The sequence below is a fragment of the Lepisma saccharinum genome, chromosome 23 (assembly GCF_977018435.1).
Source record: "Lepisma saccharinum chromosome 23, izLepSacc3.1, whole genome shotgun sequence".
In the NCBI taxonomy this organism is placed as follows: domain Eukaryota; kingdom Metazoa; phylum Arthropoda; class Insecta; order Zygentoma; family Lepismatidae; genus Lepisma; species Lepisma saccharinum.
The window spans coordinates 15,392,434-15,407,012 of record NC_139251.1 but is presented as its reverse complement, the minus strand read 5'-3'; the positions used below and the strand labels follow the sequence as shown (position 1 = coordinate 15,407,012).

The 14,579-nt window shown below is 38.0% G+C and overlaps 1 protein-coding gene across 1 annotated transcript in view; it reads right to left on the bottom strand.

Annotated features, from left to right (window-relative positions):
* The window catches only part of LOC146005433 (torsin-1A-like), a 108,370-nt gene that overhangs the window by 22,136 nt on the left and 71,655 nt on the right, over positions 1–14,579 (bottom strand). The window lies entirely within an intron of this gene.

The following is a 14,579-nucleotide window of genomic DNA, read 5'->3' as shown; positions in this document are numbered from 1 at the left end:
CCTCATCGAGCTATCAATAAAAAGCCTCCATTCTTCTGCATTATACGTACATCCCATAGCTTCAATTAGTCCCTTCACATCTGTACAATTGACAAGTTCTTCGTCCCTTTGAAAATATCTTAATAGATGCCTCCCTCTGTCCTACATGATGGTTGTTCCAGACGCTAACATATTTCTTTCCTTTAGTCTACACAGGTCCTGCATACTTTATGAGGTCCCCAGGATTTATCTTGGTCACTCAATTTAATTCCGAAATATGCACTATATGTTTTCCTTACAAAGTCAGTAATATTTGTCCTTTGTTTTGGGGTTAACAATGCTCGAATAACTGATTGAAACAATATTCAATATAATATTCCATGTGCTGCCATCTTGTGACCTCTTTACGGACTACGTTGTTTCATTGCTCTAAATATACATTCCTAATATTAGATAATTTTCTATTTTCCTCCGAAACCTGACGTGATAGAAAAAAACGGATTTCGGTTTTGGATTTACCACCCTCGAATTACTAAAGAACAACCATCAGCCTCCAGTCAGCAAAATGGACGTAGACCAGTGTAATATATTTAGTTTGACGGATTTAATAACGTATGTATCTTTGGGAAGTTTAAAATAAATTTGAATATAATTATCATTTGAATACTAACTTTTGTTTATTTTCAAACGTCAGTTCAGTTGGGGTCTAGTGTCAAGTTTATAGCTCAGGAAAGATATCTGATGGACAGTCTGGTGCGGGAAATTTGAAATGGGAGTATTAAACAAGTCAAGCAGCCTCACTATCATTTTGGAGCCAACAGCCTTTAAGTGGGCAGTATCATTTTGTATTTGCTGTAACTTGTGCATGCAAGTTTAATTGTAAAGTTTTGTGCGAATTTCTCGGGTAGAACCGTGTTGATTGGCGTTCTAAAGAAACACAAGGGAACATCAGGGACACTAGATGTTGTATTTGTTCGTCCTTGGGAAAATACGTCTCCACACATAGAAAATGTGAGAACGATAGGGTGTCGAGGGGACATTTGCCATTAGTGTCGGCTTAGTCCTGACAGAAGTTCGTCTGGAGTCTGTATTTTGGAGAGTTTAAGTAACGACATTCAATAGGTTTGCTTTCTCTGTATACATGACATGGTGATGGTAGGGGGTATCTGAGATATGCCACCCGATGGTAACCAGTATTCAAGAGAGAACAAATTAATTTCAATTAATCTTGCATAGCAGCGTAAAATTATAAGACATTTAAAACGTATCTTTGGTTTACTCAAGGCGAGTATCCGGGTTCGGTTCCAGTATTAATAACAAAAATGTTAGTGGTACATTTGGTGGTAGTGATTGCGCGCCATGTATTTACGGGGCTGTTGTCGTCATCGGTTTGATTTAGCTTCTGGCTTTGGTGAATTCTCCTTGCACACTCGCATTTAAGGTTACTGAGTTTGTCCAAACATCGAATTGTGTTTGTAAGAAAAACATATTTCTAGCTATCTGACACACCAAATTTTGAGTTTTATGGGATCTATTTTGAATATAGATATTGTGTATTAGTAAGTTTAACATGTTAAAGGGTTCTGGGATGTTTCAACTGGTTAGCGAAGTATATTCCTAATTATGCCATGGTGGCATACCCGGTGGTTAATAGCAATGCTAATACCATTGTGAATAAATTGTCAAAAGTGTACTTTGTTCATTTGGGGATTCCTCAGAGGATAGTTTCTGATAATGGGCCACAATTTAAGTCGAAAATTTTTCAGAATGCAATGAAAACATGGGGGGTACAACTTGTTTACACTCCGGTGTACCATCCGAGCTCAAATTGGGTAGAGCACTATCATTCGGAGTTGAACCGTTTGATGAGAATACTCTGTAATTCCAATCATAACAAATGGCCGGAAAGTGTACCTGAAGCTCTGCGCCTTCTGAATGGTTCCATTTCGTCACAAACAGGATATTCTCCAATGGAGTTGAGATTGAACATGACAAAGAGTTTGACCGATATACCGACGCTGGGGGTCGATGCTAACAATGTCACTTGGAATGACAAGCTAGTTATGGCGAATCTGTCTAGCCTCAGTAAAAGGCAAAATAAATTGAAGCAACAAAATGCTAAGATGGATGTGAAACCTGTAGTGGGAGAGGGTATGCTAGTCTTCGTTAAGAATCAGATCTTAAGTGGCACCGGAGATAAGGTGATAAGGAAATATTGTGACCTCTTTGTCGGCCCTTATCTTTGTGTTAAGAACAGTAAAGATTCCACGCTTTCATTGATAGATTGTGTGACAGGAGAAAAATTGGATCACCAGTCGATAGAAAATTGTAAAGTTTGGAATTGTTCAGAGGACAAGGTAAAAATGTGGGTGAAAAGATTACTAGATTTGAATTTGGAAGGTGTGGATGAAATGTTACAGACGATGGGGTTTAGCTGTAAATCAGACGTGGTGGTTAAGGACAGTGTAGATAAAGGCGGGGTAGGGGAAGTTCAAGGTTAAAATTTCTCGTATGGGTAAAGTGAGATTGAGCCTGCGGCGGGCGAGTTGACCAAGTAGGTGAAATTTCTGCGGCGTACTAGCATGCGAGATGAGCCTGAAATCTTCCTGATTGCTCCAAAATAAGGTGAAACATTTACAATAGTTATTAGCTCAGATAGAATGGATCCAGAAGCAAAATAAAAAGTTGTTTAGGTAGTTCCATGGGGGCTATGTTGAGTTTGCGGGTGAGGGCAGGTATGATGTGGTAAAGGTCAAGTTAGGTTATGCTTGCGGCGGGCTAATAGTCAAGTAAGTATAATGTTGCGGTGGGCCTAGGCATTTATTTCTTTCCTGTTCCAACCAAGAATATACAAGCCACTATGTTTTGCAAGACACCAAGACACATGCGGGGTTCCTTCTTTCTGGAGAATGATGGAGTCACCAGAGTTGGTGATCTGGGATGTTTCATATTGTAAACAATAAAATAATATGTCTGTATATATTAAATATGTATATTAGTGAATATGTAGAATATGAATGTTTGTTTGATGTAAGTCTAAAATTAGTATTGTATCAAAATTATTGTGTGAGGGTTCAGCCCTATGTTGGGCAACATTTATGACGACCTGTCATAAGGCTTTCTGGTAATTTGAGTTTCGGGTATGGGTAAAGTAGCCCATCTCACATCCTAAGACGATGAACTCGTCTAGTGCAGAGAATTCACGATAGGTGGAATGCCTATGCAATATAAAAACTTTGCTGCTTTAGTACTTACGCGAAGAATCGCTAGATGGCTCTGACCGTTGTGCGCATTCAAATTGTAAATTCCTTTGTTTGATATCCGATTTTCTCGCGGTTTCCTTATGCACAAGGACATTTTGATGTGTCGGTCACTGCACGCATGGGCAATTCGCAGTATTGGCGCAAAATAATAAAATTTACAGCGTTTTGGTCTAGATGCCATTGGTTAATTAACAGCAAAAATTTTATCTTAATAAGCATTACAATAGGTTCTTTAACGCATACGCATTTTTGTTAACGTGTGATGTTTTAATCAAGTAAATTATTGATTTGGTAAAGACAATCGTGCTCTGCACAAAAGGTTGGGGCAACGAGGACAAAAAGAAGAAGAAGAAAGTGGGGAAGAAAGCGGGATTCCGGCAGAATGGACGCTGAACAAACGGCATTGGTATGAATATACGGTGACCAAGATCTGCAAATTTCGGCGTGGACGCCTGAGTTGCACGATGACTTTACTTGGCCATAGGGCTAGAAGCGATGAGCCAATGTTTTGGAGTGAACACGGATCATTGGGAATGCGAGCTGGATTTGGAATACTGAAACATAACAAGGTGGTATGAGGAGCGAATTTTGCCTCGTGATATCTCAAGTGAGGTAAGCTGCATATGTACTTTTAGTATTGCATGAGCTCATGTTTCAACGCTTGTAGGTAGATCTACCCGTCGGTCAATGTACTTCGAAGCATGCTAGCGTGTGGTCAGTGTGGTTCTTTAGATAACGAACAAATCGTTATTTGCACCGCGTGAATGAGCGCGAGGAAAATGGACGCCATTGAAGTCTGAAATTTGAATTCTTGGCAGCTTGAGCGAAACGCGTTTGACATTTGATAATATATAAAGTGATAATTTGGCCATGATACATATTGGACGTTATATGTCACAGAATTGCTTGGTTTGATGTATATTTGATATTGTTAATTTCTCGTCGATCACAAATACCATATGTATATATTTTCGCTGTATGTTTTGCACGGTGTGCATTTGGTATTGGTAAGTTCTTGAAGATCACATGATCATATATGGTGGCTTTCACGATCAACATATTGTCAGTTGATTCGTATATCATAGTTCAATAAGGAGATACTCTCCTTCATACTAAAAACAATACATGCTTCAATAAGGTTGAAAAATTCTGTTAAAGTATTTTAAAATCAGCTGACTGATAATGCTCTCATAAATATGATACGGGTGTAATTATTCAACTCAATAAATGAGTTCATTGTTTCTTGGTGTTCATATTTGCAGTCTTTAACATATACTTTCATTTTGGTTATTCGTGACAATGCTTATATGTTTAATTCTTCCTTTTCAGAGGGGGGAATTGCGCATGTGTCAGTAAATTGGGTTAGTGTCGTTACTATGGAAAGTGGTTATTGTTAGTTGTAAGTCAAATATTTACTGTTTGAAATCCGAAGGTATAGAAATTATATTTCCAGCGATCTGCACGCGTCACCAGCGCTATCAGGCAAAATTTCGTAAAGCTAATAATCTTATTGAGCCCGTCGCAAGATTGATGAGACTCAATTATTGAGTCATTGCTGCTGGGTTTATACTAATAAATTTAATCTAATCTCATTTAGTCCGTCGCACTATGAAGGATCTTGGTATAATAATTGACAAGGATCTCTCGTACTCAACTCATATAATACAAATGGTAAATATTGCATACAAAAAATTAGGTTTTGTAATTAGAATGTCAAAATATTTAAAGGATCTGGACGCAATCACGTTATTATACAATACAATGGTTAGGAGTACCTTGGAATATGCATCTATAATCTGGTCACCAATAGCTAAAATATATATATAGAAAAAATAGAACAAATACAAAAACGCTTTCAACGTTATTTGTATTCCAAAAAACATGGTAAGAATTATAATGTTAAAATGTTATCTACCAATACACTTCAACGAGAAATCAACATTCCATCATTAAGGTCAAGGAGAATTTTTATGCAACAGCTATTTTTGTATAAAATAATTAATGGCCTTATTGATAATGCTCAAATTTTAAGCAAAATATCTTTTAATACTACATGTTGTCATCTTCGAAATAGAAACTTGCTGAATTGTCAAATGGCTAAAACTAAGAAGTATCAAAACTCTCCGTTACAGCAAATGTTATATTTGTACAATAAGTTATCAATGATAGATAATGAGTTAGACTTTTCGTATTCCCTGAATATTTATAGAACAAGGTTGCAATCATTATGTTTTACACAAGAAATTATAGAAATTATTGTCTTATAAGTGCAAATATTTGGGATTTTTTAATATAAATATATGTTATAGGTGAGGCATTTATTTGTTATCATTTACTATGAGTGTATGTAGGGCTTTGTATTGTTTTGTATTCCCTGAATGTTTGCAAGACAAAATTTCAATCATTATGGTTTGCACAAGAAATTATAGAAATTATTGTCTTGTAAGTGCAGATATTTAGGGATTTCTAAACATGTATATATATCATGGGTGAGGTATATTGTTACCATTTACTATGAGTGTAGGTATGGCTTTGTATTGTTTTGTCTTGTAAATATCTATTTGTGTGAAATATCTCTTTATTTGTGTGTATGTGTGTTTTTATATATTATTAATTATGTATGTATATTTAAACTGTATGCAAGTCTCCCATAATTGGAGAAGCTTTCTCTGTTGGAGACAACTACAATTAAATAAATAAATAAATATTAAATTAACTGGGTTGTATACTATTACGAAGTGTAAGGCAGAGAATAGGAAAAGCTGGAGGTTGCAGTGAAATACCTGCCAATTAGGCAGAAAATAATGAATGAATGAATAGGTATTAGTCATGGTTCAGCACATAACATCATTCATGACGTGCACCTGTTTGGTAAAGTGTCGGCCAGGTGGGTACCACGTCATCTGACAGACGAGCTGAAAATGCGACATGTTGATGCGTGTGAGGAACTTTTGCAATGCTCCAAACAAGAGGATAATGACTTTTTTAAGAGACTTGTAACTGGAGATTAAACATGGGTCCATTATTACAAGGACAACAAGCATGGAATGGTGCCATTCATCTTCCCCTAAACCCAAAAAGTTTCGTTCACATGCATTTGCCGGTAAGGTCATGCTGACCCTTTTCTGGGACCAAAACGGCAGTGTTCTGGAGCACTACATGCCTAGGGGACACAGAGTAACTAGTGCTTCATATTGTGATCTCATGAAGAACAATCTGAAACCTACAATAAGGTCAAAGTAATGGGGACTGCTGTCGTCAGGTGTCATTTTGCAGCATGATAATGCTAAGCCACATACTGCCCGAATGACTGTTGTGACAATTAACGACTTGCATTATGAGTGTTGGCCCCAAGTGATTACCACTTGTTTGGACCACTTAAAGAGGCCCTAGGAGGACAGAAGTTCCGTTCTGATGACGAGGTCAAAGAGACAGTGCAAACAAACAAAATACTTTTTTCCCGGGGTTTCTGGGGCATACAAGCACTTGGTAAATGATGGGAAACTTGCATTCAACATGGAGGGGATTATGTAAAAAAATGATAACCATTTGTTTCACTTCCACTGAACACATATTTTTTTACAGCACTTTTAAGCGTTTCATTTGACTCACCCTCGTATTTTGACTGACATTGTTTGGGTTCTTTAATTTTCCGCTGGTATTTTATCCAATACCACGGCTTTTCTGATATGTACTATTTAATGCATTGTTTGGATCGACGATGTGATGGATGCCAAGGGCAACATGATTTGTTTATTATATATATCATCTCCAGGATATTATTTACTTATTGTTTCATCCTTATACTAGTTTATATGGTGACAGATTGAACTTGGAGCCATCTTTAGTTACTTAGTTATATTTTGTATTCTACGTATATCATAATTTTGGAGATGTTTACATTTGCCTAATGACATTTATTTTGTGCTATATTATCAAATATTTACTCTGACTGAGGGTGTGGAATGTATCTTATACCTTTACTCTACCACCATCCCTGCATTCATTTTCCCTCCCTCCCATTCGGAAAATCTACACAAATTCATGGAAGTCTGTCAGAATATGTTCCAGCACTATGGCGACAAGAAGAATGCAGTCTCGTATACAATTTATTAATACCATCCCATTAAATAATCAATCTTGTGGCAGTGGTGTAACACAGCCAGTTATTTATAAAAATTTAGGTCCCCCATTTCCTTTTACAGAACCTTTATATGACGAGGCAGGTATACCTAACAAAAATTTGCCAATGGAAATCCATTAATTTGGATACCTCTACTGTGGCCTGTCAAACTCACAATCATTTAAGTGTAGCTGTTAAGACTCAAACTTGCTCTCTTCAATCTACTCCCGTCATAGTCAGGAAAATTAGAGAAAATATGATCAAAACTATCAACGTTGATATGCATCAACCTGGAGACTCCCTATTCCAACAAGAACCATTTATCCCTTTTATCCAAGACACGTTTTTCGACGATTTATAAGTACCAACAGTGATCAGTAAGAATCCAGGCTCTCCGCCTGAGAGCTAAAGCGCAATAAACTTTTACACTGATACCCAGGATGTCTCACATCAAACATAAGAGTGCTACATGCACAGACACTGTAAAAGTTTAAATTTTCTGGAGAACATCTACAATTGTAGAAAAATGTAGAGGTGGAATTGAGTGTTCAACCTGCAAGGTTGGCAGGTCCAGAGTGGAGATACAGTTGGTACATAAAACTGTGGTTCTCTCCTCAGGCTTGTCAAAATTTGTGATTGGTAAGCTGTAGTGGGGGGAGGAGTGTGAAGAGAAGGGGAGGGTTAGGAATCGGGATAAACGATGGAGATGGGGTTTGGTTCGGAAAGTTAGTAAATGGCCTTATTCAGGCCAGGGTGTTTGCTTGCACTCAGGCTCATATGTACACCCTCTATGATCTTTTCTGTGCAGAGGTGTTGGCAAACTGATGTAAGAGGTGGATGATTGCTACCCCGAAGCTGTCATTGAAAGGGATATTGTAGTTACCAGTGAAGCCCAGGTTTGGGTGATTGTTATCCTGGGGTTGAGGGCTGTGGATGTTTCTCCCAAGTAAAAGCCACCACAGATGCTGAAGGTACAGCTATAGATGAAGTTTGAGGTGTGGTAGGAACCTTTTGGGTGAGGGTAAATTTGGAAGGCATGGGAAGTTATGAAAATGGGGTATGTTTTGCACCTTGGGGGCAGTTGCATTTGTGAGCAGGGTATTGATTGTAGGATTAAGGGTATTGTGAACCAGGATGTTTTGGAGTTGTGGACGAGGTGAGGATTTGAAAACAACTGTGGGCTTGTATGGAGAGATGTTTCTGATGATGGGATCACTTTGACCAAGGCTTGGTGTAGGTGGAAGTCACACTTCTGTTGGGAGTGGGTGAGGTGTTGAGGCATTGTCCTCTGAGGTCCAGGGAGAATGGGATTGTAAGTACTGCATGTGGTTGGTGGATTTGATGTGGAAGAATGCCGAAATGGATAGGGATGGTTCCCTGTGTGTCAAGAGCATGAACATATTGTAAATGAAAGAAAGCCAGAAGAGTGGTTTCAAGGGTTGGGTATTCAGTTACTCTTGTTTGAGTTGGCCCATAAAGAGGTTTGCATAGGATAGGTTATTCTTGTGCTGCGGATCTGGAGGTAATGTCTATCCTCAAAGGTAAAGTTGTTGTAACAATACCTTATGTTCCCTCCTCCCCATTCTCTAGTGTTTACAAATGATCCCCTTCCAACCTCTCAACTCGCAACATGCCCCTTGGCATGAATAAGGCCACTCAGTAACTTTCCGAATGAAATCCCATTTCCATTCCTCATCTCATTCCCAATACTCAATACTCTCCCATCACACACACCACACCCTGCCACTCACAATTTTCGACAAGCATGAATAGATTTGAGTTTCTGTTTTAAGTTCACTTTATGTACAGATAGGCTAATCAGGACTAGACTACAGTTTAAAGTAAAATCTGAACCACTATGGAGCTCGACTTGGTATCAAATCCAGGAACCCTTGATTACAATGCAACAACATTATCACTGTGCAACCGAGGAGGTCCAAGTGTGCACAGCAAACCATGTTTTTCCATACAAACAGTATATCTGCTTTGGACCTGACAACTTTGCAACTTGAACACTCACTCACTTCCTGTTTCTGCCATATTTTATTACAACTGAAGATGCAGCCTGTGACTGCAAAAATTCAAAGTTTTTTTCAGTGTCTGGTGAATGTTTCCGGTTTCCTTCTCATTTGCTATTTAGCCCTGCTGGGCCAACATTATATGTGAGGGCCATTTCTCTTGAATTGGCAACACTATTGGTCTAGTGGTCGCATGACAAATGATGAACGAGTTGTGTTCTTGAGAGTTATCTGAATATGTAGGTTGCAGATTATTACTCTGTGTTAATGAATTAGAAGCAATTGAAGTGTGGTGTGTGTTATTGACCACTCACTCTAACAATATTTACGTGTCAAGAACAGCAAATATTCATAAAATTTCAGGATGCACGTGGACAAAACATATTGAAAATTCACCAGATATTTCAGGAAGCTTGTTTTGACTCAGCTCTTGGCCAGATGGGCAAGGGCATTTCACGGTGGTCATGAATCAGCTGCCAACTAGGCAGTGGGCACTCTCATATCGCAACAGATCAACAACACTTGCATGAGCTTTGCATGTTGATGGAAAATGACTGCTGGTGGACATGTAAAGAAACAGGAGCTGCATTGAACACTTCACGATCAGGTATGTGTACATATGTTAACAAAGAACCTGGACATGTGTAAAGTATCAGTGAAATTGGTATCACGTCACCTTACTGAGGTGCAGAAGTAGGACAGATGGAAATGTGCAGATTCACCTGAACCATTATGAAAAAGAAGGTGAAGCATTCCTTTGTCACATTATTGCAAGGGGTGAAAGTGGGCTAGATCCTATGAACCTAAATTGAAAAGGTAATCAAATGAATGGTGTCATCACCATGCCCAAGGAAATTGAAACAGGAGCACTTGATTATGAAGGTGATGATAATACTGGCTACCAAGGGGTTATTATTATGCAAAGTTAATGCTGCCTCCTGCACTCATTACCTGGAACATCATCTACACCCTTCTATTAGGCGAAAGTGACCACATCTGTAATCTCGAAAATCATTACCCATTGACCTCCACAACAATGCCAGGTGGCACATGAGTAGTTGTATTGATGATATTATAAACTCACTTATAGCGTACAAATGAAGAGGTTATTTGATTGAACAGCCCGATTTGGCTACACTTAAAACTATGACAAGATGCCCATATGCCCCAATTCTTCAAGTGTGATATGCTCTTAATCCCAAGAACCCTGAATTCTAGTGTAGAAATGAAGAACCCTAATAGACAGATTTGCCTACACTTAAAACTATGCCAAGTTCCTATATGATCTTATTGTTTACAGTGTGTTTTTCTGTCAAAATCCCAAGAATCTTGAATTCTAGTGTAGAAATGAAGAACCCCCCTCAGATTGATTCGGCCATGTGTACAAAGGCTGAATCTCTCAGTTTGTTGTCCATAAGCTTGTCAAAAATATGCCTCTTTTGATATTGTTTTGACTACACTTTAAACTAAACCAAAAATGTTCATTTTCTCTTGCTCTACAACTTACAGATCAATACAATAGAGGATTACTTGGACAAGGGCAGGCTGTTTCATGTTCTTTCTAATCTTTTGATCAGTTTTTTTTTGCCCGGGGTAAGCAATTATTTAGCTCAGCAATATATCAAAAAGTTTTGATCGGGAAGTTTTGCTTGCATGCCTAGTGGCTTTATATGCCGGCACGCAAGAGATATAATCTACACAGCTAAAAGGGGGCATTAATGATAATTCTGTGTAATTCACTGAAAGGGCATAAAACTTCTATTAATATTTCTGTGTAACAGGGGGGGAAATTCTTAGTAAAAGAACATTGCCCTCTTGTTTGCTGTCATGCAAGCCTGAGTAAAATTCTAAAAGGCTCTGTTCTGTTAATATAAACACAAGTCAGACTTACGGAATATTCATTGCACAGATCAAAATCCAATTTTGACTGTATTTAGTTGATATAGAGCTCATAGCTACTGGGTTCTGATGCTCAATAGAATGTGGACATAGTTCCATGGCTTATATGCTTTATAATCAAGAGGCCCCCAGGTTTGAAACCTGGTTGAGTGTGTGGGCCTCGCTGAAGTCAAAGTGTTGGTATTATTGCCTTGTAAACAAGAACTCTGGGTTTGAGTCCTCCCCTGATGGCAAAGTGTTAATATTGCTGCCTTGTAAACAAGAGCTCTGGGTTTGAGGAGGACTTCTAGAATTGCTCTGTGACTCTCTCATTTCTTACATCATAAACATATGATTTTTCACCTATAAGAATAACACTACATATGGTGTCTGCAGGGAGTGTATCGTGGAATTCACAGATAATTTTAATGTTTGTCCTGTCATTAACCACAACTTGTTTCCTTTTTGAAGTGTTGATGACAAACATGGGTCTCTGTGCTTTGAATTCATCTGGTGTGTAATACATGTCAGTATTGCCAGTAGTGACCCTTTTGTATGCTGTAAATGCCTCATATAATTTAAGAAAATCATCCTTGGACATGTCTAAATTATAATTTTCTCTGGGGAACACCTCATTTCTGCCATTTTTAAGATATATGTTTTTGATGTTGCAGTTATCAAATTTACTTGAATTTTTTCCTGATTATTGTTTCTTCCAGTCTGAAACAGTACCACCACAAAATCTGGCATGTCATATTGTATACTGGAGAATGAATGTGTAGCATCAAACTCATAATAGGTACCAGTGGCAGGCTTCTGTACACATTGATATGTATAAAATTGTAAAGGAATTTGTGGATTTTTTAGGATATCTGCTTTGTATTTAAGAGCATAACTGGCCTCATATTCAACAACCGGGATTCTTAGCTCCATAGTCTGAATAATGCATTTGCCTTCATCAGGTAGGGTATTAGGCAGAGCTTCCCCTGTAGAGTTTAATGTACTGTACCTCATCAAAGCATTATTATCATTGGCAGCTCTTCTAAATGTAATTCTTAAACCACCCTTCCACATAATATCTTTGTAATCTGAGAAGAATCCTGGCAACAGGCGCATGGGGAACAGCACTGTGTGGCTTTTAGTTAATATCTTATCACCAGCCTCAAATCCACCTATTTTGTAGTAAGAAGCCTCGGTTTTGGATAATTTAATGTGGCCAAAGCTGTGGAGGTAATGCCAGGATAATCCACTCTGTTTATAACAACACCATGTTTTCTGATCTCAATTTCAGAGAACAGATGTGGCACAAAATTGTCCACCAATCTTATATTTGAATTTGCCGGATAATCTGTACCATCGAGCTTTACAACATCAAATTTGATGTATAGAACTGCTCTGTGGGGGTGTATAAAGCCATCCCCTACATCAAGATCAACCTCAATCTCTGTGTTGGGTTGATTTAAATTTGCAAATGTCCTCCTGTTTGGGGGGAATGATTGTAGCCCATAACTCTCAATATTTTCCATTTTTTTTGTATGTATTTTTATTTAAATATTAATCTCTATGATTGCAGTTGTTGTGGCTCCAGCAAAATCAACTAATTCTTCTTTTTCATTAGTGACCATCAATTCAATGTAGTCTATTCTGTTATGACACACAGGAAAATATAATGTTGGTGATGGATTGTAGATGATTGGCTCCATAAATTCAGAGTTAGGTTTGAATGTTGCAATGATGCCAGTTTGTTTGTGAGTGCCTATGCCATTTGATTTGGTGATCATACCCTCGGCCACATTACAGTGAATATTCAGAGTCTCTATGGCTAAGAATTTAGGTATATTAATAGCAGTGTGTTTGATGGCTGGTTCAAGTTTTGTGTTGTTCTCAAAGCCTAACAGCTCTCCTATAGTATCCAGATCCACTGTTTCTGTAGCAGATACAATCTCTACTCTGTGAGTGACAGAATTTTGACTTAACACTACACCTCTGGGTAACTGAGCATTTAGAGTAGACAGATTATACTGCCCTGGAGTGATGACAATGTTTTGATCACCTACTGCAATTGTATTGTTGTGGTGTGTAATATTAGGGATCAAGTACATGCCATAAAATGCTCTGAGAGCTATTGTTTTGGGATACACTATGTCATCATGTAATTTGAGTTTCAATATTGAATTTTGGCTGGTGAGATAGAATACCCCCATGATGTTTTAAATACCACAAGGCTTTTTGAAAATCTTCAATTGATGGTTTATTTATTTGAGACATATATATCTAAGAACAGATAAACACAGATGTCCACAATTAACATCTTTGAAATTTTGAACACGGGCATTATTGCATAAAAATTAGGTGATTTTAGATATTTTACTAAATTTTCAGGTGGAACACCTCCAAATGAATCAAACACAAATGCCTCATTTTTTAAATATTTAAGATAACAGATCCAGTGAGTGCCCTGAGTTTTGTACTTATCCAAATTAACTATGCCACACTCTTTGTTGAGTGGTTGTTCTGGTAAAGAATCAGACATGTACACACCTCTAAAATTTTTGATGCCCAGTGGCTTGATTAAAGCTTCAATATCTTGGTTTGTAAGCGGCTCTTGTTTTTTTAAAACTTATTCATGGCTCTCTTAACACCTTTGCCTTGTTTCTCCATGGCCAGGTTATGGCGCCTCTGCTCATCTAATTCTGCCTTATTCTTTTTGGCATCTATTACTGTTTTTGCTATGGCAGCTGATCCCCCAGCCAAGCTCCCCACAGCCCCAAGTGCTGCTAAGATGGCCGGGATAGTAAATATAAATCCACCCACATGTGATTTTTTTCTAGATTGCTGTAATTTTTTTTAATTGGGGGGTACTAAGTAACAATTTCATACCATGGCCCTTGGCAAGACAAGAATTTTTTTTCTTGCACTGCTTTTTGGTTAAAAGACTATCAATAGTTTTAAGAGATTTAAGACCTGCATAAGGTATCTGATACATAACACCCTTGGCCTTCATCCTAGGTTTATTATATACATATTCACAGCCCCCACCCCAGTTTTTGTTTGGTGTTCATAGCTATGGTTGTCCCCAATGCTGCTATTTTTTTCATTTAAAGAAGCATCTTTGCTTACAAATCTACCAAATGCAGCCTCTTCTAATTTCTTGTCTGCAACATGTCTCTTGTCAAGATCAGAATGTGTGTTGTATGCTATGTCATGGTCTCTGCAAGCAGCATCTAGGGGATTAACACCAGGATCACCTCTGTTTAATCTATGGTCCAATTTTGTGCCTGGACCACAATACTGATAGCCTGGAATGTGTAGTTCAAA